This window comes from Peromyscus leucopus, chromosome 2 (assembly GCF_004664715.2).
Source record: "Peromyscus leucopus breed LL Stock chromosome 2, UCI_PerLeu_2.1, whole genome shotgun sequence".
NCBI classification, from domain to species: domain Eukaryota; kingdom Metazoa; phylum Chordata; class Mammalia; order Rodentia; family Cricetidae; genus Peromyscus; species Peromyscus leucopus.
Window position 1 is genome coordinate 134147802 of NC_051064.1, and position 21011 is coordinate 134168812.

At 52.8% G+C, this 21011-nt stretch overlaps 1 protein-coding gene across 1 annotated transcript in view; it reads left to right on the plus strand.

The window, feature by feature from the left end:
• Slc9a1 (solute carrier family 9 member A1) overlaps nucleotides 1–21011 on the plus strand; it is a 58061-nt gene that overhangs the window by 24920 nt on the left and 12130 nt on the right. The window lies entirely within an intron of this gene.

Sequence of the window (21011 nt, forward strand, 5' to 3'; positions counted from 1 at the left end):
CCCACCTTAGAGAAATGCCATGAGGTTTAAATGTGCTGATGGACGTGAGTTAAACACAGAACAAAATGGAAAGTGATGTGTACATGCTATTTATTATATAGAAACAGAGCTACAGGAGCTGCTCAGGAAGTTAATCAGCCCCATCGTGTTACAGTGGAGGAAACCAAAGCCCCACAAGTCCACAAAACCAGCAAATGACAGGGCCAGAACCAGCCAGGGATTTCTGATGTCCGGGAGCCTACATGCCTACTTTCTGGGCAAAGAGAACTCCTTAAAGGTCCCCCCCGAGCCTGAGCTTTCTTCCAGTCTCCTTTCCTATGTGTAGGGCTCCTTGCCAGTGAGGAAGGACACTGTGGGAGTGTCCAGCTTCAATGTCCCCCTGGGTCCTGGCTGAGGTACTGTGGTACCGGAACTTGCAGGCAATGACGCGTGCTTGATGTTGAAGTTGGAAGCTCCACTCCAGCCTCACTCTCCCCATCCCCAACCCCGCCCCCTCTCAGAAAGCACACCGAGAGACAGCACCTACAGGGCATTTAAGCACTGCACCATAGACCCGCCTCGTGAGTTCTCCTTTTCCCTGAGATCGCCCAGGAGTGCTTTGCTCAGATTAAACCTGGTCTCGTTCATTCGGCTCGATTTGACACACTTATCACTCACTCATCAGCCTGGGCTCTAAGAGGGCAGAACAGAGATGCAGGGATTTGGATGAGAGGAGATGTTATCCTAATCAGCCACAGCATCCTTGCTGTCCAAACTGGAACAACCTGGGCCTCCCCTCGTCCTCCAAACTAAAGAAGTCAGGCTGGAACTTCTGGCCCCTTCCTCCTAGGCAGACCTCCACCGGCCTGGATTTGAGTATTCTCTCAAACTCTGATTTTACCTCATAGCCCTGAGAGGATGGAGAAGCGGGCACCTCCAGATCTGTGTGAGACTATAGCCATGGCTGAGATCACCTGGGGACAGATCTGACTGGTATCGATGGGGCCTTTCCCAGGAAGCCTTTGGCGTGCTAAGGTTTACACGGTACCAGCCCAGGTGAACCTGACTCTGGTGTTTAGCCACCGCGTTCAGTACCAGGCACAGAGCTCAGAAATGGCTTTTTGTACCCTGGCTCCTGCCCTCTCCAGTGACCACAGCTCATTATAAAAGGCTTTGCTGACGATAATCAAGGAGCCAGGCTGGGCCTGCCTGGGAGTGCCCTGTTGGCCCAGGGCGGGGGCTGGGGAGAGCCCTGCTATCTGCTTTCAGGGTGAGGTCTTGAAGTGACGCTTGTCCTGGGGCAGCGAATGGTGATGAGAGAAAGTCCTACACCGTGGGCAGTGGGCACCAGCAGCTCACGGTCCAGCCTCAGCTCACCTGGCTCCCTCTTAGCTTCTGCCTGCTCATCTCAGCTGTTCCCCCTCACCCCATGGGTAATTTGTAAGGAGGGCCCCCCAAATTCAGCAGGTAGCTAACTTACTTTGGAAAGTGGTAAAACTGGATGAACTTGAATCCTGGGAAGTCAGGGGGAAAGACGTCCAAAGTTGTCTGGTCCCTCCCTGCATTATATGCCTGGGCAGAGACAGGGCCAGTGTCACCTTCTGAAACAGGGCAGTATGGCAACTGGGGCTCAGGAACTGGGGTTCCCTCTCCTGTCCTTTTCATGCTGAAGCCTCACTTGTTCCTGTGGGCCCACAGAAGCAGCCCAGGTTATGACTCTTTTGGATCACTGAGAAAATTGTCACCCAGTTCATTTTCTTGTTGGTGCAAATGAGGAACTGTTGAGAAACAGGTCAGTGGGTGTGCGTCAGCCCGCACTGGGGTCACTTCTTGGCCTTAAATCCAGCCTGGCCCTACCAGCTAGGCGGTCTCGAGCCTCTGTGAGCCTCAGTTTCCTTTATCTGTGCTGGAAATGTGATGAAGCCTGCATCAGTGGGTAGTTGAGAGACTCAAGCCTTCATGGGTGTCTCCATCTCTTAAAACTGGGTGAATGAGCTGATTAGAACCAACACCCCTCCCCCCAAGTTTCAGACACTCTGTCCTACCCTGTGGTGGCTGCTTCTCCAGTTCTGGTTGCCACAAGCATCTTCTTGCCCTGCCCCGGGGGAGGCATATGTACCCTTCCTCTGCAGAGTGGGTCTCCGCAGTCCACACTGTTAGTGCAGCACCAGGCGGAAGCCAGGGCCGACAAAGGCCTCCTTATCTCCTTCCTGTGCACATGTGCTTACTTTTACGGGGTTGGCTGGCTGGCAAGCAAGTAGGCAGACAGGCAGCTTTCATCCTGCCTGGGACCCTTGGGCTTCCATGCTTGGCTCAGCTGAAGGGGTACCAGCCTCCAGCCTGGTACTCCTTCCCGAAGACCAGAGGGCATCAGCAGGAAACAGTTACCAGGCCTGGCATGATGGCACGGCTTGACCTCTGCAGTCAAGCAGTCCTGGGATCCGGTCCTGGTTTGGTTGCTTCCTGCCTGTGTCACTTGAGCTAATTCCTAAGCTCTGGGTCTGCCTGTCATCCGTCCGTCCGTCCGTCCGTCCGTCCGTCCGTCCGTCCGCTGGAGAGGGGGAACAGTAGGCCTGCCTCGTGGCCCTGCTGAGGCTAAATGAGAAAGCCGGAGGCTTCCTGGTAGTTCTGCCTTTTGTGTCAGTCTGTGGCTAGAGGGTGCACTGTCGTGTCCCCCTCCCCCAAAAGTCAGTGCCTGCAGTCATTAAGCAGAGGCCTTCAGGCCGGACCCCGCAGGGCTCCATTCCTCCTTGTCTGGATGCTCTTGCCTCTCCCTTCCCAGGGTTTGTCTGCCTTTTGTGGGGCTTAGAGGGAGCGGCGGTTTAGAGTGGGCGAGTGGTCTGCCTGAGATCCCACAGGAGATAGAGAAGCTGGCAGTCGACTCCCGCTCTTGCTTCCCACACTTCCTGTTTGTTTCCAAGCAGGATCGAAAGCCAGAGCCCAGCTTCTCAGGCAGCAATGGCTAGAGAGTGAGTCAGAAGACCAGGCAAATGACCAGGTTGACCCCCACTCTGCTGGCCTCTGGTGGCGCACACTTTTCATCCCAGCAGATCTCAGTCTCTGACTTTGAGGCCAGCCTGATCTACAGAGTGAGTTCCAGGACAATATAGAGAGCCGTTGTCTTTTTTTTTTTTTTTTTTTTTTTATTTTTTTGGTTTTTCAAGACAGGGTTTCTCTGTGTAGCTTTGCGCCTTTCCTGGAGCTCACTTGGTAGCCCAGGCTGGCCTCGAACTCACAGAGATTCGCCTGGCTCTGCCTCCCGAGTGCTGGGATTAAAGGCGTGCACCACCACCGCCCGGCTGAGAGCCGTTGTCTTAAAAGAACAACAACAAAACCAAACCAAACACTTGGCACCTTTTTTGCCTTTGAATTTCCTCTGTCGCTGCTGAGGAGGGTGATATGGCAGGGCCGCCGAAGAAGCTCGCAGTTAAAGCAGACAAGGTGACTGACGTGCTCGGGAAAAGACGGTTAGAACAGAGTGGACGTGATATAGGGGTTGGCACCATGTTCTGCATGAGGACGTTCCCACGCAGGCAGACCGACCCGAGTGTGTACCCAACTTTGCTATCACTTTCCTCCATGACCTTGGCCCAGTCACTGTCCTTATGGGCCTTAATTTGCATCCCTGGAGCAGAGTTAGTTGGGTTGATGGCCTCCTCTAATTTCCTCAAGTGTCTTGATGCTTCTCTCCCCCCGACCTCAGGTCCTGGCCCCTCCTGGTTTGGGGACCGGGGCCTCTGGTCTGCTGTTTCTTCATTTCTCTGCAGTGTCCTCCATAGGGCAGCCTTCTCTGGGCATGCTCAGCTTTCCTGTCCACTCAGTCCATTTACTCCTCCTAGAGGCCTGAATGACAAACTGCCCCCAATATTGGGGAAGAAGGGAGAGGGAAAGGCCCTCCATGCATGCCCCCTGACCCATGTCTACCACCATTCGGGAGCTTGTGTGTGGAAGGTTTTTAGAACATGGCCTGTGGACCCATGCTCTAGCCACACCCGCCTACAGGGACCCTGCTGCCCAGAATTCAGGGATCCTTCGTCTGTCCAGGAGAGTACAGCCTGTGCAGAGCCCAGCTCATCTACAGCTCTTGTGACCTCCAGGCTTAGTCCCTGTAAGGAAGCTTTGTGATTCTATAGGTTACAGGGAGCTGGTGGTTCCTTGCGGGCTCCAGGTTTTTGCTTCCTGTAGCCTCCCTACAGTGCCCTCTGTGACTCTTGCAGCCAGGCTTAGCCTGAAAAAACTGACAAGGACTGAGTGAGCTGTGCTGTGTTGCCTGTGAGTGGGGCCCAGTTCCCCTAGCCTCTGGCTTCTCTGGTAGCCATAGCCTGATGCTTGGAGGGCTATTTTAGGGCTAGAGGTGGGGTGTGCAGAGATGGGATGGTGCCCTTAGCTGACTATTTTCAGCTCCGCGGCTGCTTGGAGTGGCCCTTCCAGATGGAAATGCTTGAGTTCTACTTCATCTGTGGACCCAGATGAAGAACTGAGTTAGAAGAAGAACTGGCATAATGACGTGGCTTCAGTGGCAGGGGATTGTCCTCTTAACGATGGAGCCTCCCTGATTGATCTGCCACTGAATTGGGGTTGAAAGTCTGAGCTGGCTGACTACCTGTCCTCCCTGATGTCTCCTTCTCAGCCATCTTCACTAGCCCCTGGCGCCTGGCTCATGGGTCCTGTCCCTGGCCCCAGAATGCTGGCCACCCAGCTCTAGAGTAAGCTGTTTTATTGGCCCTTGAGTCCTTGCCTCTCCAGGGCTTGGCATGGAGCTGGCCTCAGTTTCAGAGGTGCCAGGCAATACATGACCTCTAGCCAGCAGAAGGCCCAGCCCCTCTGCTTCCACACCCATGCCAGGGCCAGTGACAGTCACCGTAGGCTGAGAGGAGGCCGAACTGTGCAGGACAGACGTCCCTTTCCCCTCAACACTCACGCACCTTGGCGTCCCTGCTCCACAGTGGATTCCGTTTCCTACCCATCATCTGCCCGAAAGCAGAACATTGGTCGATGTGCAGTTCATGTTCTTTCTTCCAGCCACAGACGTTGCTTAAGCCTGAGAGGAAGAAACAGGCTCAGAGAGGCAGGGCTTGTTCAAGGCGCCCAGGGTGTAGGTACTGTGGGCCTGCTGTGGGCCTGCTCTGGCCCTTTCTCCTCTGAATGTAGCTTTCTAGTCTCTCGAGGCATGTGGGAGAATGGGTCTCCCCACTCTCCTGGTATCACGCAGGGGCCATTACTATTCTCCCTGGAACCTAGACTTCTCGTCCGCGGCCAGGCAGCTTTCCTGTGTCCCAAGGTGCGAGCCTGGCTAGTTGGAGCCCTGCAGCTTGTCTTGACTCGGTGGATTAATTAAGACCCTGTCACAAAAGAAACGTATGATATTATACCATCTAGCCCTGGGTGAGCACTGGACTGGGAGTCAGCACTCCTGATAGGTAGGACTTTTGTCTATGGTGGCACCTGGGTTATTTGGGGTGAGTCTGTGGACCTCTCTGAAGTTGTCTTCTTCATCAGCTCTCCACTGTCTCGGCTTCTTAGGAGAACCAGAGAAAGGAGTGCTCGGCGCTCATCTTTCCTGTCATTTCTTCCCCGTAGGGGTACCCTCCCCGAGGAGCACTCTGCTCCTCTCCATTCTGCCGCAGCGGGTGCCTCCCCAGATCTCACCAGGAGAGCCAGTTCCGCTCCAGTTCAGTTCACAGGGCCAGTTGCTGGACAGGACACGGCAGTCTGGTCCTTAAGTGATCGTGTAGGCTCAGCAGCCAGGTTTGATCCTTAGCATCATGTGTCAGGCTCTGGGCTTGGTGATTGAGAGTCAAAAGTAAAAGGACATGATCAGTCCTTGTTTGGAGTAAGGAACTTGCTTGTGGTCCCAAGGGGAAACAACTCAGTCTTCCATTCAGTGTGATCAGACTCTCAATAGAGGGCTGTGTGTCTGTCTCTGTGGGGCTTCCCAGGGACAAGGTGACCCACGGGGCAGTGCATTCCTTTCTATGGTTTCATGTAATCTTTTTTTTTTTTTTTTTTGGTTTCATGTAATCTTAAGAGTCACCCGGAACAGTGATAAAGTGAGAGATAAGCATTCATAGGTCAGTCATCAGTTGTAGACTGACTGTGTGCCAGGCACTAGTCCAGGTGCCAGGAGCATGACAGTGAGAGCAGACGAGAACCTACTGTGCAGCTCCCATTCTGGGCAGAGGACATACTGGTAAGCACATGTGCTGTCAGGAAGTGGTGGGCACCACAGACATAGTGAAAGCATGAGATTGGAGAAGGACCTTCCGGAGGAGGTGGAGGGGCGTGCAGGAAAGGAGAGAAAACGCTGTCCATCATCCATGCAGGGACAGAGGGAATAAGTGCAGAGGCTCTAAGGTGGGGTTCAGGATGAAGCAAGATGGTCAGGAGAGCTGGGGGTGGGGGATTTAACGTGGGGCAAAGTGTCTGGAGGGTTTTGTTCCCCCCCCACCTTTTATTTTAACAGAGTTTCTCTGTGTACCCTTGGCTGTCCTGGAACTCCCTCCATAGACCAGGCTGGCCTCGAACCTAGAAATTCACTTGCCTCTGCCTCCTGAGTGCTGGGATTAAAAGGGTGCACTACCACCACCCGGCATTAGTATTTTCCTTTCAAAAGTGTGTCATTCTTTTGTTGTTGTTTGTTTGGTTTGGTTGTTTGAGACAGGGTCTTACTATGTAGTCCTGGCTGGCCTGGAAATGACTATGTAGACAGGCTGGTCTCAAACTCAGAGATCCGCCTGTCTCTGCCTCTCCAGTGCTGGAATTAAAGGTGTGCGCCACCATGCCCGCCTCACCTTTCAAAGGTGGTTCCCCCTTGGCTGGCATAGGAAGAGCCCCAGGTGCTGCAGCGGTCCCAGCAGTCATGGTGGCGTGGACCAGTTAGCAGAGGAGGTAGTGAAGGGGTCTAAGAAGTCACGGCTCTGAAAGGAAGAGCCAGCAGCCTCTGGCTGTGTTGAGGTGTGGGTTGTGGAAATCACAGACGAGTCAGCATGATTCCACAGACGGGCAGGAGCAACCAAAGGAGAAACGGGGAGGGAGTTGCCCAGCTCCTGCCTCCTTGCCGCTCGACAGGTCCACCTGTGCATCTGACCCGTTCCTCCAGACCCCCACCTCAGCTCTGCCTTCTCAGTCATCCTCCACCACTGAGACCGCTGCTGCCACTGCCACCGCCCCTGTCTTCCTCCTCTTCCTCTTCCTTCTCTTCCTCTCCCCATCTCCCCTTTTTAGAGTACTAAAGATTAAACCCGGGGTCCTGCATAAGGAAGGGAAGTGCTTACTTACCATTGGGCTATGTCCTCAGGCCGTTTTCAACGTTTTTTTTTTTTTTGCTAGTGTCTCCATACGTTGCCCAGGGTAGCCTTGGATTTACTTTGTAGCCCAGGCAGGCCCAGCTTGCCTCAGCTTCTCAGGGTCAAGCCTGCACCAGCTCTCACCGATATCTTTATGTCCCTCCGAGAAATTACCAAAGTGCCCGGGTGGTGAGATAGCTATTTCCCAGCAGGTGGGTACCACCACCCGGTCTCTGTCACAGAAGATACACAGCCCAGAACAAATCCTATATGCAAATGAGCTTTGAGGGACAGAGGGCCTGTTGCCTCCCAGGGGCTGCTGTCCTCTCTCCCTGCCAAGCCGGCGGCCCCTGAGCCTGGTCGCTTGTAAGCCTGTGCCCTCCTCTGTGGCAGCTGAAAATGGGACACCGTGACTCACTTTCTGCAGGGGAGTTTTCCTGAGAATTGTCGGCTTGTCTTTGTACTGCCTTCCTCTTGCCGTTCCTTCATGCCACCTCGCCACATCTGTGCCCAAGTGCAGGTCCCATGGAGCGGGTCACACACAATGCATTGAACTCTTCCTGAGGCTGCGGAATTAGACGGGCCTTCAGGCTGAGAGGGTCGCCTAGGAACCACAGGTATTTGATGTGCTCCACTTCAGTTCTGTCTTGTGTCTGCGTTTTGCAGACTGTATCTTGCCCCACCGGAAAGAGAAAGGAAAATCTAGCATTCTCAGAGCTCTACAGTTTCTAGCAACAGAAGCATTGGAAGTTTCTGAAACATGAGAGCATTGTTTCTCCGTAGGCCTGGGCATACCTCAGATACGAGGCACGGGAGCCGGTGAAGCTACCACTTCCACTGCCCAGGCCAGGCTAGGCCATGCCCAGGCCAGGCTAGGCCAGCAGTGGAGTGGGTGTGGGCGCAAGAACCCAGCCGGGCAGGCACACACCAGGCCAGCAGGAATGAAAGGAAGACACAGTGAGCGGACACTGGGTCCTTTCCAGCATTCTGTTGTCACCCCCTTCTCACCCCCAGGTTGAAAGCTGGGGAGCCAAGAGCGCTCGCCCTGCCAGGAATGTCATTTAGATTTTCCCAGTGCCACTGGTGCCGTGGGGTGAAGGTGCATTGAAACCAGACACCAAGGCTGCCCGGCGGTACCGCCAGCGACACAGACAGGGCCTGTTTGAGGCTCTCGGGAGAGGTTACCAGAGCACAAGAAACCACCTTTCACTCTAATGCCTGCCATTGTGAGGAACTGCTCTGTTGTCATGGCTTAGGCATGGCTATCTATTTACAGTAAAGCGACTCCATAAGTCAGGGTATGAGAGGAGGAAGGACCAGGGTCCCTCTGCGTAAAACGCCCCCAAACACTGTAGGTTTGGCTGTGTGTCTAGCCTTTTCCTCGTGTGCCGTTTGTTGGTTTGTTACAGAATCTTGCTTTGTATCCCAGACCTACTTGGGACTTACTATGGAGCCCAGACTGGCCTTAAGTTCATGCCTCCAAGTGATGGATTAAGGCATGCTCCCTCACACCCCGTCTTTCTCTTTTATGCCTGTGTGGTTTTTTTTTTGAGAAAGGTTCCTCTGTGTAGTCCAGGCTGGCCTCGAACTCACAGAGATCCACCTGCTTCTGCCTCCCAGTCTCTGCTGGGAAGTAAAAGTGTGCGTTATCACCACCTGACTCACACCCAATCTCTTTATGATCATTTAAAAAAAGATTACATTTAAGATCTTTTCTGTGGGGGAGGCACGTGTGCCTTGGTGCATGTGTAGCGGTCAAAGGTCAGCTTTCGGGAGTCAGTTCTCCCTCCCACTTTGTAGGTGCCTGGGGTGGAGCTTAGGTAGCTGGGTAGCCAGCCGGTCTGGGTCTCTCAATGAGGGTGGGAACCACACAGCTCTTTAGGACTGAGACAAGAAGGTGAGGCTTTGTGTCAAAGTCCCCAAGAATAGTCAACCACTTGTACGTAGTTTTTTTTTTTTTTTCCATTTTAGTCTTAGTTTTTTTTGTGTGTGAGTATGTGTACATGAATGCAGTACCTGAGGAGGCCAGAAGAAGGTGTGGGATTCCCCTGGAGTTGGGATTAAGGTTCTCACTATGTAGCCTGGCTGTCCTGGAACTCACTCTGTAGACCAGGCTGACCACAGACTCAGAGATCCTGCTACCTCTGCTTCCCGAGCTGGCATTAAAGGTGTGCTCCTCTGTACCTGGCTGTTTGTTTTGTTTCTAATATTTATTTTATGTGTATATGAGTGTGCCTGGATGTATATGTGTGTTCACAATGTGCACGTGGGTGCTTTCAGCTGCCAGAAGAATCCTCTGGCATTGGATCCTTTGGAGCTGGAATTAGAGGTGGTTGGTTATGAGTTACCTGACATGGGTGCTGGGAACTGAACCCAGGTCCTCTTCGAGAGCAGCCAGTGCTCTTCACCACTGAGCCATCTCTCCAGCCCCTTAAACATGATTTTAAAACTTAAATTTATTGTTTTAACTAATGTCTGAAAAATATGACTCTGGTAGAGTCCTTGCATAGCATGATAGAGGCCTTGGAATCTGTTCTCAGCGCCTGAAAATAAAACAAAACAAAACTAGAGAAGCAGAAAAGAGTCCCCAAAGTAAACTTAGCAATGGGGCTGGGCTGGTGCTATAGAGAAAAGGAGACTCGGAGACGATGCCTTCTAAAAGCACTTAGTCCTGGCAAAAGGACGTAGGGCTAGCAAATGTTTTTAAATTAGCATGGGCCTGCTTAAAAATCACCAAAGCAAGCAGGGAGGCAGAGGCCAGCCTGGTCTACAGAGTGAGTTCCAGGACAGCCAGGGCTACATAGAGAGACTGTCTCATAAAACCAAAATTAATCACCAGAGGGGTCCATGTCCATTTTAAGAAAATGGAAAGAAATCAATGTGTGTCACATGGTCCCTACTACCGCTGAGACTCGTGATCCTGAGATCCCACTGACCTGCCCCACACAGCCCCGGTCTCCCTTCCAGGTAACGACGGTACTGGCTGCTGGAGGCCTCTCCTGCTGGTGCTGTGGCTACCAGTTCTGTCTCTTGTCAACACACACTGTTTACTGCTGTCCTGGTCCCTGTCCTTCCCTTCGCCCTGTGTGAGTCATCATGCACTCACTGCGAGGGGAATTCACTGACTGGCTTCGTGGAGACGTGTTGCTGCTGAGCGGGGAGGGGGCTTCCATGGTTTGAGGTCACTGAAGTGTTCTTTCCACAGGGTGAAGGCTGGTCGGTCACAGTAGGACTTGGCTGCAGTCCATATAGATGGGGGTGCGGTCTGATGGGGGACCCTCGGAGGCCTTCAGTGTCCGCTCTGCATGCTTCAGCCCGCGTGTCTCAGGCCTGTGGGCCAACATCCTTTGCACTGTCCGGCCTCAAAGCCTCAGAAGGCATCAGAGGTTATTGCTCTCTGCTTGTTTGTCCATACTCTCCGCCCCTTCTTTGAGAGGGATCTGATGACTTTTAGGAAGCTCCCACTGTCCCCTGCACCCTAGCTTCCTCAGTGTCACCCTTTTGGGGACCATGCTGTGCTGGGGTGCCCAGCAGATGGGCTCTAATGTAGAAGGTCCAGAGCATGTTCAGTTTGGAGAAACAGCGGGCTCAGTCTGGAGTGTGCAGGGAGGGCTTCCTAGAGGAGGTGATGTCTGGCTGGGAAGTGGGTAGAAGTTGAAAGTCCCTCATTGTATACACAGGAGCAGGACTGGGAAACTTATGTCAACCGGAAAGGGGGTGGTGAGGTAGAACCTGAGTGGAGACACCAGGAAAACAAAGGCTCGCTTCTTTAACCTGAGGCTGAATCAGGAAGCAGGGGGACTGCTGTGAGTTTGAGGCCAGCCTGGGTTACATAGCTAACCCTGTCTTTAAAACAAATGACTCGAAAAACCAAAAAATAAAAAATTGAAAAAATGAATTTTTAATAAAGAAAGAAAAAGCTCCCGTAAACCGAGAGGAGATGCGTGTAGGTCAAAGGTCAGCTTTTGGGAGTCGGTTCTCCCTCCCACTTTGTAGGTGCCAAGGGTGGAGCTTGGGAAGTTGGGCAGCCAGGCGGTCTGGGTCTCTCAATGAGGGTGAGAACTGCACAGCTCTTTAGGGCTGGTCACAGCTATCTACATCAGGACCAGCCTCTCCCAGCAGGCCTCCCCGAGATGATGCCGGCTTCATCCCCGTGGGTTCCTCCCGGGCTGATGGCTCTCACGCTTGCTGTAGCCCATCTGTCTGTCCTGTCTGTCCTTTCCCAGCTGCCTCGGGCACATCACAGCATGCAGGTGCTTCTGTGGCCAGCCCCTGACTCTGACAGGACACACAGAAAAAGGCCCCTCTGTGGTGAGCTCGGTGAGTGGGAAGGCTGGAGGACGCGGGCTCCGGGTTCGTAGGGCACGTTGTCCAGGCTGGAACTGCCTCTTGGCTCCCTGGCTCAGCCTTCTTTTCCTGGCCCAGACAGCTCAGCATGGCTGTTGTGATTTCAGGTAGATTTTTAGCTGTTTATTATGTGGACTTGCTATTCCTAGGGGTGGGACCCTATGTGTCCTCCCTCCCCCCCCCCCAACCTAGAAAGACGCCCTGATCTTAGGATTAGAACAGGAGACAGCTGCTGTATGGGAATGCTGGGGAGAGGCACAGAGAGACCGGCTTTTCTGGGCATGGGGATGGTTCCTGCCCAGGTACTGGGAGCAGATTTATTTCTGACTGTTTATGTGGGGGAGGCATATGGCAGACTTGAATTCTTGTTCTGTTGATCCTGACAGGCTTAGATTTCGTGGAGCTCAAAGAACCAGCAATTAGGAGACCTGAATTCTAATTATGGCAGCCCTTCCCAGTTCTGTAGCCTTGGTCACTCTACCTCTCTGATCCTTTTCATTATCTATCAGGTAAGGATCGGGGTGTAATAGGAAATGAGAAGAGACACCTGAAGACGTGAGCCCTGCTCCTCACATCCCAATGTCACTAAACGTGCTCCTTTCTCTGTGCTGGACAGAGTATTGGACAGTGGCTCATGAGCGTGTGACGCCCGACTGAGTGAAGAACATTATCATCGGCTTCTTCTCTCCCTCCCTTCCCTCCCTCCCTCCCTCTCTTCCTTCCTTCCTTTCCCCTCAAGGTGCTGGAGATCAGCCCCAGGGCTTCGTTTATCCTAGACAAACATGAACCCTGAGCTGCTCCCTCCCCCCTTTAGTTCACATTTTTTGTTTTGTTTTGTTTTGTTTTTTTCAAGACAGGGTTTCTCTGTGTAGCCCTGACTGTCCTGGATCTGACTCTGTAGACCAGGCTGGTCTCCAACTCAGAGATCTGCCTGCCTCTGCCTCTGCTGGGATTAAAGGGATGTGCCACCATGCTCCACTCTGTTCTTTTTAAGTGTGTGCGCACGTGCACTTGCCCATAGAGGCCAGAAGAGGGCATCAGATCCTTTGGAGGTGGAGTTAGAAGAGGTTGGGCGTCACCCAACACAGGTGCTGAGAACAGAACTCGGGTCTTCTGCAAGAGCAGTGTACACCCTTAACCTTTGGGTCGTCTCTAGCCCTGTTTACTTCCTCGTTCTCTGTTGTTGCTGCTGCTGCTGCTGCTGCAGCTGCAGTGTTTGGGACTGGCTCCATTAGCTCCCTCATGCTAGGCAAATACTTTCCCCCTGAGCCGCACTCCAAGCCTGTCTATTTCATTTTTTGTTCTCCGGCAGACTCTTATTAAGTTGCTGAGGAGGGCCTGGAACTTGCTGTGGTAGCACAGACAGCCCTTGAACTTGGGGTCCTTCTGCCCAGACTCTAGAAGAGCTGCAGTTACAGGCCTTCCCTCCCCCACCCCCAGGCCCAGTTTATGAGGTTCTTGAGAGGAAACAGACCCTGTTCTTAGGCGTTTGTTGACTGAGCCTTCACAGCCCAGCCCAGTAGCCCCGCTCTGGGAACACCGCCTACTCTTTTCCCTAAATCTTGCTTTGTCATAAGAACTCCGAGTGTCCCTTCTGCCTTCCTTTTTCCTGCGCTTCACATCTGACAAGTCAATGTGTCAATCACAAGTAGTTCATGTTGGCTCTGTGCTACAGGCCAGGGACTCAGAAGTCCTGGCCTTTAGAAGTCCCCACCCTTGGAGCTTTCAGCCCAGCAGTGAGTCACGATAATGTATTTATATTATACTCAGCTGAAGGAAGTTTTGCTTTAAATTTATTTGTCATTATTGTATGTGTGTACATGATGTGGGGGCACACAAAAGGACACACATGCAACCGTGCCTGTGTGGGGGTCAGAAGACAACTTCGTGCAGTCAGGTCTCTCCTTCCACTTTGTTGTTTGGTTTTCAAAACAGGGTTTCTCTGTGTAACGGTCCTGGCTGGCCTTGAACTCACAGAGATCCGCCTGCCTCTGCCTCCCAAGTGCTGGGATTAAAGGTGTGCGCCACCACTGCCCAGCTCTCCTTCCACTTTTTCTTGGGTTCCAGGAATCAACTCAGGCCACCCGGTTTGTACCACCGGACTTTCCCTCTGAACCACCTTGTCGGCCCCTTGGTGAAAGCATTAATAGAGTAGCTGCCACCTTTTACGTTGGGCGTCAGTATTCTGTGGTGCTTTCTCATCCTTTTGCAGATTAGTTCCCATCGAGTAGCTCAGGCAGGCCTCAGACTTGTGGTCCCCCTGCCTCTGTTCTTCAGTGGGTAGGATTATAGGAATGCACTCCATACCTGGCTCATTGCTTGGCATTTTTTACCTTTATCATCTCCTACTACATCTACTTCTACCCACTGCATGCTACAGGTTTTTCTAGCTGTGGGAACACAGCATGGGTAGGCGGTGGCACACAGTCCTGTCCCCTGTACTCTGTCTGGGGACCTGCTGGTGTGGTGGCACACAGTCCTGTCCCTGCACTGTCTGGGGACTGCTGGTGTGGTGGCACACAGTCCTGTCCCTGCACTGTCTGGGGACCTGCTAGGGTGGTACCTGAATCTGGGCTGCTTTTGCTTCTTGTGTCCCACCGATGAGGTCATCGGGAGAAACCGTGTCTGATTAACTGCCACCTGTTACCCTAAGAGCTGGCAGCAGAGACCCTTCTGGCTGACTCACTGCATAGTTACCGGGAGGGTCCCTTCAAAGGCAGATGGTTTTCAAGAGGGCCATGCGAGAGGGACTGTGCATGGACTTCCCTGGGGAAGAAGGGCTCATGGGAAAAAATGGCTGCCTCTGGTCTTCAGGGGACTGGGCCTCTTTAGTCCTGGGTGGGTCCTCTGGGAAAGCAGCTAGGAATGAAGCTAGAGGTCGTGATATGAATGACTCAGAACAGGCTCCGGGGCCTGGGTTGTGTACCCAGTTACTGGCTTTGTGAATTTAAGCCAAGTTACTTAATAATCTCTGTGCCCAGCTTCCTCATCCTAAGATTGGAGGAGCGAATGAGATCAAGATGGTTCCACACACTGCTCTAAACGGTGGTCACCGTAGCTTCCATGGGAGGCATCGTCTCTCACCGCTGGGCTGAGAAGAGCTGCCGGGCGGTAGAAGAGGGACTTGAAGAGATGGAGTCACTGTGCAGAGAAGAGAAATCCCTTGGGCACTGGCTGACCTGCAGCCCCAGAGCGGCCTTCAGGCCTGGCAGGAGGGTGACAGAGCCCCCACCCAGTCTGCCGCCTGGTCCTTGGTGACGGGACACTGGTGGGCCTCAGAGACTCCTCTTCCCAGCCTTCCCCTCTAACTTCCCAGGCCAAGGAGGCCTGAGACAAGCTGAACCAGGAACATGCGGTCACCCTAGCAACCTCGGGTAGCATGGGACAGCCCTGCCTGCTCCACTGTGCCCACCCAAGCAGATGGGGACAGCCTGAGAAATGTGAATAAAATGTTTTCATGGTGTAGGGCAGAGCAGCTGCAGAGAGCCCAGAGAATCCCCAGTCAATCCAAAATCTAGTGACATTTCTGTCAGTATGCGTTTGTGTGCACACATGTTCAGACTGCCGCTTCAGCGGGAAGGAATGAACACCTCCTCTCCCACAGCACTTCTCACAGGGAGGCCAGCCCGGGGCCGCATTCAAGAGTTTGTGTAAGGCCAAGGATGTGGAATTCCACACCTTTTTGCCTCACAGCTCCGGGTGGACAGGATGCCTGGAGGGACGCTGTGGGGTGGAGGGGACGCTGTGGGGCGGACGGACCTCACGGGTTTTGCCGCACACAGCTCTTGTGGAACTGGTTCTGTGGCTATGGACGGGTCACTTGGTCTCTCTGAGTGACCGTATAATGGAGAATTAAATGCTGTCTGAGGTCCATTCTGGCTCCCTTGTCTCTAGATCTGCTTCTCACTGTGTCTGCCCTACCCGAATTCCATCGGGGCTCAGTCACCGCTGCCACGGTTTGAGTCTGGAGGAGCCTTTTTCTTGGACTCCTGCCTCAGTGCTCAGTGCGTGCCCTTTGTCCCCACAGCAGAGACCCCCGTCTGTTTATTGCCTATTTCACTGCAGGTGTCAGCCAGAGTCCCATGGGGACTCTTGGGAGAAACAGGGTAGAGACAGTTGGAATCAAGGCCTTGGGAGAGGGACAAGCAAGGAGTCTCCTCCTCCTCCTGACAGACACTGCCCCTCCCCCAAGCACTTTCCAGTTACGCGCTCCCCACTGCAGGCAAGAAGCCAAGAGTGGAGAGATTCAGTCCTTTCCTGCAGCCTGGACTCAGCCTAGAGGCCCCTCAGGTCTGGAGCCCCACTGCAGAATACTGGGAAGCAGGACCAAAGAGAAGGCTGCGGGGAGGTGGGAGGGGAAGGATGCCAGGGACATGACTGAAGCCCGGCTATCCTGGGGGCTGTCTTCAGTAGAAGCGAGCAGATTGCTCCCTGCTCAAGAGACCCCAGACCCAGGAGTGGCCTGCGAGGGCCATCCTGCCTCTCAGAGCACCAGCTTCTCATCTGTAGGAACCCCAGCTGTTCCCCTGCCATAGAGGACTCATCCCAGAATGGATAGCATGGTCATCCCCATGAGCTTCTCACAAAGGCCCCCAGGGCCCGGCAGGGAGAATACTGACACTCCAGCAAATGGCTGAGAGCAGAGTCCTTCCTTGAAGAGCCCAGGTTTGTCCTGTGCAGCACTACCCAGCACCGCCCAGCACCACCCAGCACCGCCCAGCACCACCTAGCACTACCTAGCACTACCCAGCACTACCCAGCACTACCCAGCACCACCCAGCTGTTCCTGTCCCTGGGAGAGGGCATGTGCTCCCAGCACGGTGCTGGCTTGAGGGAGCCCTTCCGGAGCAGCAAACATCCTCCTTGTTACTGCTCCTGGCCTGCTTCACTCACACACTCGCTCCAGGCAGGAGAACACCCGACAAGAGGCGTTTCCCAGCCTTTCTGCTGGGCGGAGGTGGATGCTGTCTTCTGTTTCCTCGGGGTTGTCTCTTTCAATTCTGTCTTCCCCCAAGGCAGGTGTTGTTGCTAACGCTGTAGAGCAGGACCCAGGACACTCAAGGAAGGCCAGCTGGGGGAGCCGGACTCTTTTTTTGGGGGGGGCGGCATTTTTTAAAGCGTTTATTTGTGTGTGTGTGTATGTGTGCTCACATGTGTGCTACAGCCTGCCTGTGAGGATCAGAGAACAGCTTTTAAGAATTAGCTGGCACTCGGGAGGCAGAGCCAGGCGGATCTCTGTGAGTTCAAGGCCAGCCTGGGCTACCAAGTGAGTTCCAGGAAAGGCGCAAAGCTACACAGAGAAACCCTGTCTCGAAAAACCAAAAAAAAAAAAAAAAAAAAAAGAATTAGCTGTAGAGATGGCTCAGAGGTTAAGAGCACTGGCTGCTCTTCCAGAGATCCTGAGTTCAATTCCCAGCAACCACATGGTGGCTCCCAACCATCTGAAATGAGATCTGGTGCCCTCTTCTGGCCTGCAGGCAGAACACTGTATACATAATAAATAAATAAACCTTTAAAAAAAAAAAAAAAAAAAAAAGAATTAGTTCTCTCCACTGTGTTGCACCCAGGGGTCAAACTCAGGTCATCAGGCTTGGCAGCAAGCACCTTTACCCACTGAGCCATCTACCAGTCCCTAGAGCTGCATTCTTGATCTTGGGAAACTGCTTTCTGGCCCATTATAAGAATTCTATTCCCAGGCCCAGTGGCAGTGATGGCGCACGCCTTTAATCCCAGCACTCGGGAGGCAGAGCCAGGTGGATCTCTGTGAGTTCGAGGCCAGCCTGGTCTCCAAAGCGAGATCCAGGAAAGGCGCAAAGCTACACAGAGAAACCCTGTCTCGAAAAAACAAAACAAAACCGTGGAGGACTGAGAACCATTCAAGATTCACGGTGTGGCAGGTCCCACAGTCCCTTTTCAGGGCAGTGCAGGTCTCTGGGTAAGGAGCTGTGGCCCTGACTCCACTCTTGAGCTGGTTGCCTGGTCCCTGTGGGTGCCAGGAACAAAGGGCGGTGACTGGCTGGAAGGCTGTGTGAGAAGGAGGCCTAGCGAGAGTCCTGTTGTGCCCAGGGCAGACGGGATGCTCAGGAAGGACCTGGGAGGGCAGGGGCAGATGCACTTAACCAGCCACCGTGGGGCCTGTCTCCCGGAAAAAGAGAACGGCTTGCTTGGGGAAACTGCAAAGAATTTGAATATTAGGGACCGGGGAGGAGAGTGGGACAAGAGATGGACCGGCAGCTGAGCACTGGGTGTTACTGGTGGACTCCAGCCTAGACAGTTTTTCAGTGTACAAGGTGACTTTGGAAGTCAGGAACATGTACAAGGTGGCTTTGAGGTTCCTTCCTACCCTAAGATGGAGACGTGTTTTTCCCTAGTGTGTTTTCAGTGTCTCCGGGGAGCTTGGCATTGTATGGGACTGTGGTGGTACTGGCGTTGCCTGGGTCAGCACCTGAACGTAGCAGGGCTTTGCTTTCGGGAGAATTGTCCTTCCTTCCCAATGGGGGATAATGAAGGCAAAGATCTGGTCAGGCAGGTCCCTGAGGATCATGGGTCTTTTCAAGTCAACACCTACTATGGAATTTGCCAGCTCAGAGCTTGCTAGGCAGAGAAGAGGAGGGAGCATCATTCTTGAGCAAAGGGGGTCACTGTCTCTTGGCTGAGCTGGCTTTGGGGTCCGGGTACCCAACATTGCATCTGGGTGCCCAGGTCTTCACCCACCTTCCTTGCTGCGGGCCGCAGAAATATATCATAAGAACTCAGCTGGTTATGGCAAAGTCACTACCTGGAGAGATCATGGAATTCCTCCAGAGGAAGCCAAATCCCAAGGAGTTTTTGGTGTTACTTGGCTTGTTATATATCAGCTGTATTCTGTTATGAAAATCATGTGTGCCTTCATAGTTTTCCCAATTGACTTTTCCCTAAGAAGGACTAACAGTGTAGACTGAGCACTCTCTGGACATACACATTCCAGGTAATTTGGAGAACAGCCTCAGGGAAAGGCTTTCTCTGGAATCAGATATCTCCCTTAGCCACTTTCAAGGACTACAGGATACACCACCCAGGTGGACGCCCAACTGCCAAAGACTAACAATGATAACAGCCCACCTGAAAGTCTCCTGACTTAAATTCCACAAGGAGACACCACCCAGGGGGGCGCCCAACTTCCAAGGACTAACAAGTGATAGCAGCCCACGTACAAGTCTCCTGACTTACAGTAAATTCACTAGAGGACGCCGCCTAGGCCAGGTGGACACTAAGTAATAGTTTTATACAATTTAGCTTAGGCCCTCCTTTCTTACAGCCTTACTAACTTTATAGACCTCTAACTACTTACCTAACCACTTCTAGGAATATTTAGATAACCCTCTGTGCTAACAGCTATGCTCAGCCAGAACTCCCAGTTCAAGCCTCCCTGTAATTATCATTATTGGTAGCATCTGGCCAGGTCCATCACCGGATGGAGGAAAGTACCTTATCAGAGATACCTTTGTACTCTCTAGAACAGACTTAAGTATCCAGGCTACCTGTTTGAGAAGGCCTGGCGGATGTGTCAATTAAGCCTATTTTTATCACCCCTCCATTGGACCCTGGAAGCCTGGCTTTGCACTGCTAAGGAAATACTGCTTGTAAGTGTATATATACCAGATCTCCCAGGGCAGGAGAGGACACAGAGGAGAGAAGAGAATGGAAGAACGAGATGGGCTAGAGGAACGAGATGGAAGATGAGGAAGAGCCAGATGGGGAAGAACAAGATGAGGAAGAGCCAGATGAGAGAGAAGGAGACAGGAGAGGAGCTGATAGGGTAAAGAACTAGATAGATGAGAACCTAGAGGGGACAGAACTAGATGAAGGAATTAAGATAGAACATAGAGGGGACAGTAGATAAATATAGAGAGAAATCATACAAGAAAGGAGCTAGACATGAGAACAGAACTGAAGCTGTGTATAAAGGATGTTATGCCAGAGGAATTAAAGCGAATGGACCAAAGAACTCTGCGTGCGTAGACTGATTTACCGACCCTAAGATTCTCAGCTGGTTGATAGAGCCTTCCGCGGACCCTGGGAGGGGACTATCGAGGGGCTGGACCCCCATAGTCCTCGTTACTTCCTATTGCAAAACCAAACCAAAGAGCTCATAGGGAAGACCATTGGCTCTGTAACCAAACCTGGGCTCCCCAGAGCCTGGATCTGGAGCCTCGGCATGGTCCGTGACAGAACGGCATGCTGCTGGTGGCCAACACCACTAGGGAAATGGTTGGTGGGTGTCAGGATGGCTTCATGGGGAAGGAGGCTAGGGGAACTTAAATTTCACAACTATGGAGTTGGCTGGGAGCTGGCATCATCAGATCTGGGTTCCCTTGTGGTTCTGCCATGACTTGCTCTGACTTTGGGCAAGTCCCTTTACGTTTTCAGCCTCTGTTGCCCTGTCTTTAGAGTGGATGGGATTGGGCTAAAGGCAGGGTAGGGTGGCAAAGAGATTTCACTTCACTTGCCAAAACTGACTGATGCTTTTGAGCTCTTGGGATCTTGTCAGGAGCAGCCACCTGGGGTCCGGAAAAGCATGCCTCGGTTATGTCCAGCCGTCTGCTGCCTGCGGGTCTGGGGTTGGAGGTCTCTGCATGTGCTCTGCAGGTTTGCAGATCCAGGCCTGTTGTCCTCACATTGCTCCTGGCACTGATGCCCTTAGATTCTCCTGTCTCTCTGCCGTCTCCACTTTAACACCATTCATTGTCAGCCTGTGACTTACACACCTCCATGGTATGGAGCTCGCCGCCTTCCCCGAGACAGAATCATTCGATTCTTCTTCCCTGCATGGGACGTAAGTCAGCCTCCCCGAACTTGTGCCTGAAGAGCTGCCATGGGCTCAGGAATAGCGTGATGCCTTGGATTCTTTGGTCATCGGTTTAATTTCTGTCTGCTAGAGGTGTCTAGAGCTGCTGCTTTCCAACAGTTTATGACAGTGACAGAGACAGTTGGGGAATGTTCTGTGAAAACATCGGCCCAAAGTGGCTCAGAAGGTAAAGGTGCTTGCTGCCAAGCCTGAGGACCCGAGTTCAACCCCCCACGACCCATATGATAGAAGGAAAGAACCAACTCCCCCAAGTTGTCCTCTGGCATCCAACCACATGCCATGGTGCATGCTCACATGTATATGCATGCACACGCACACATATAAAATAAATGTGAATTTTAAAAGTCATTTATTTTATGCCACAGCCCTGTGAAGCTGGTACTATCCCTTCCGTTTTACAGGCAAGGAAGCCGAGGCTCAGAGAGTTAACAGAGCGGCCTTCTGAGACCAAGCCTGTGCACCTCTCGCCAGATGCTCTCCCGGTCCCCAGTCCTGTCCCCAAACTCCTGTTCTTCTGGCTCCCCTGAAAAGCCCACGGCCTCCCGTTCTCT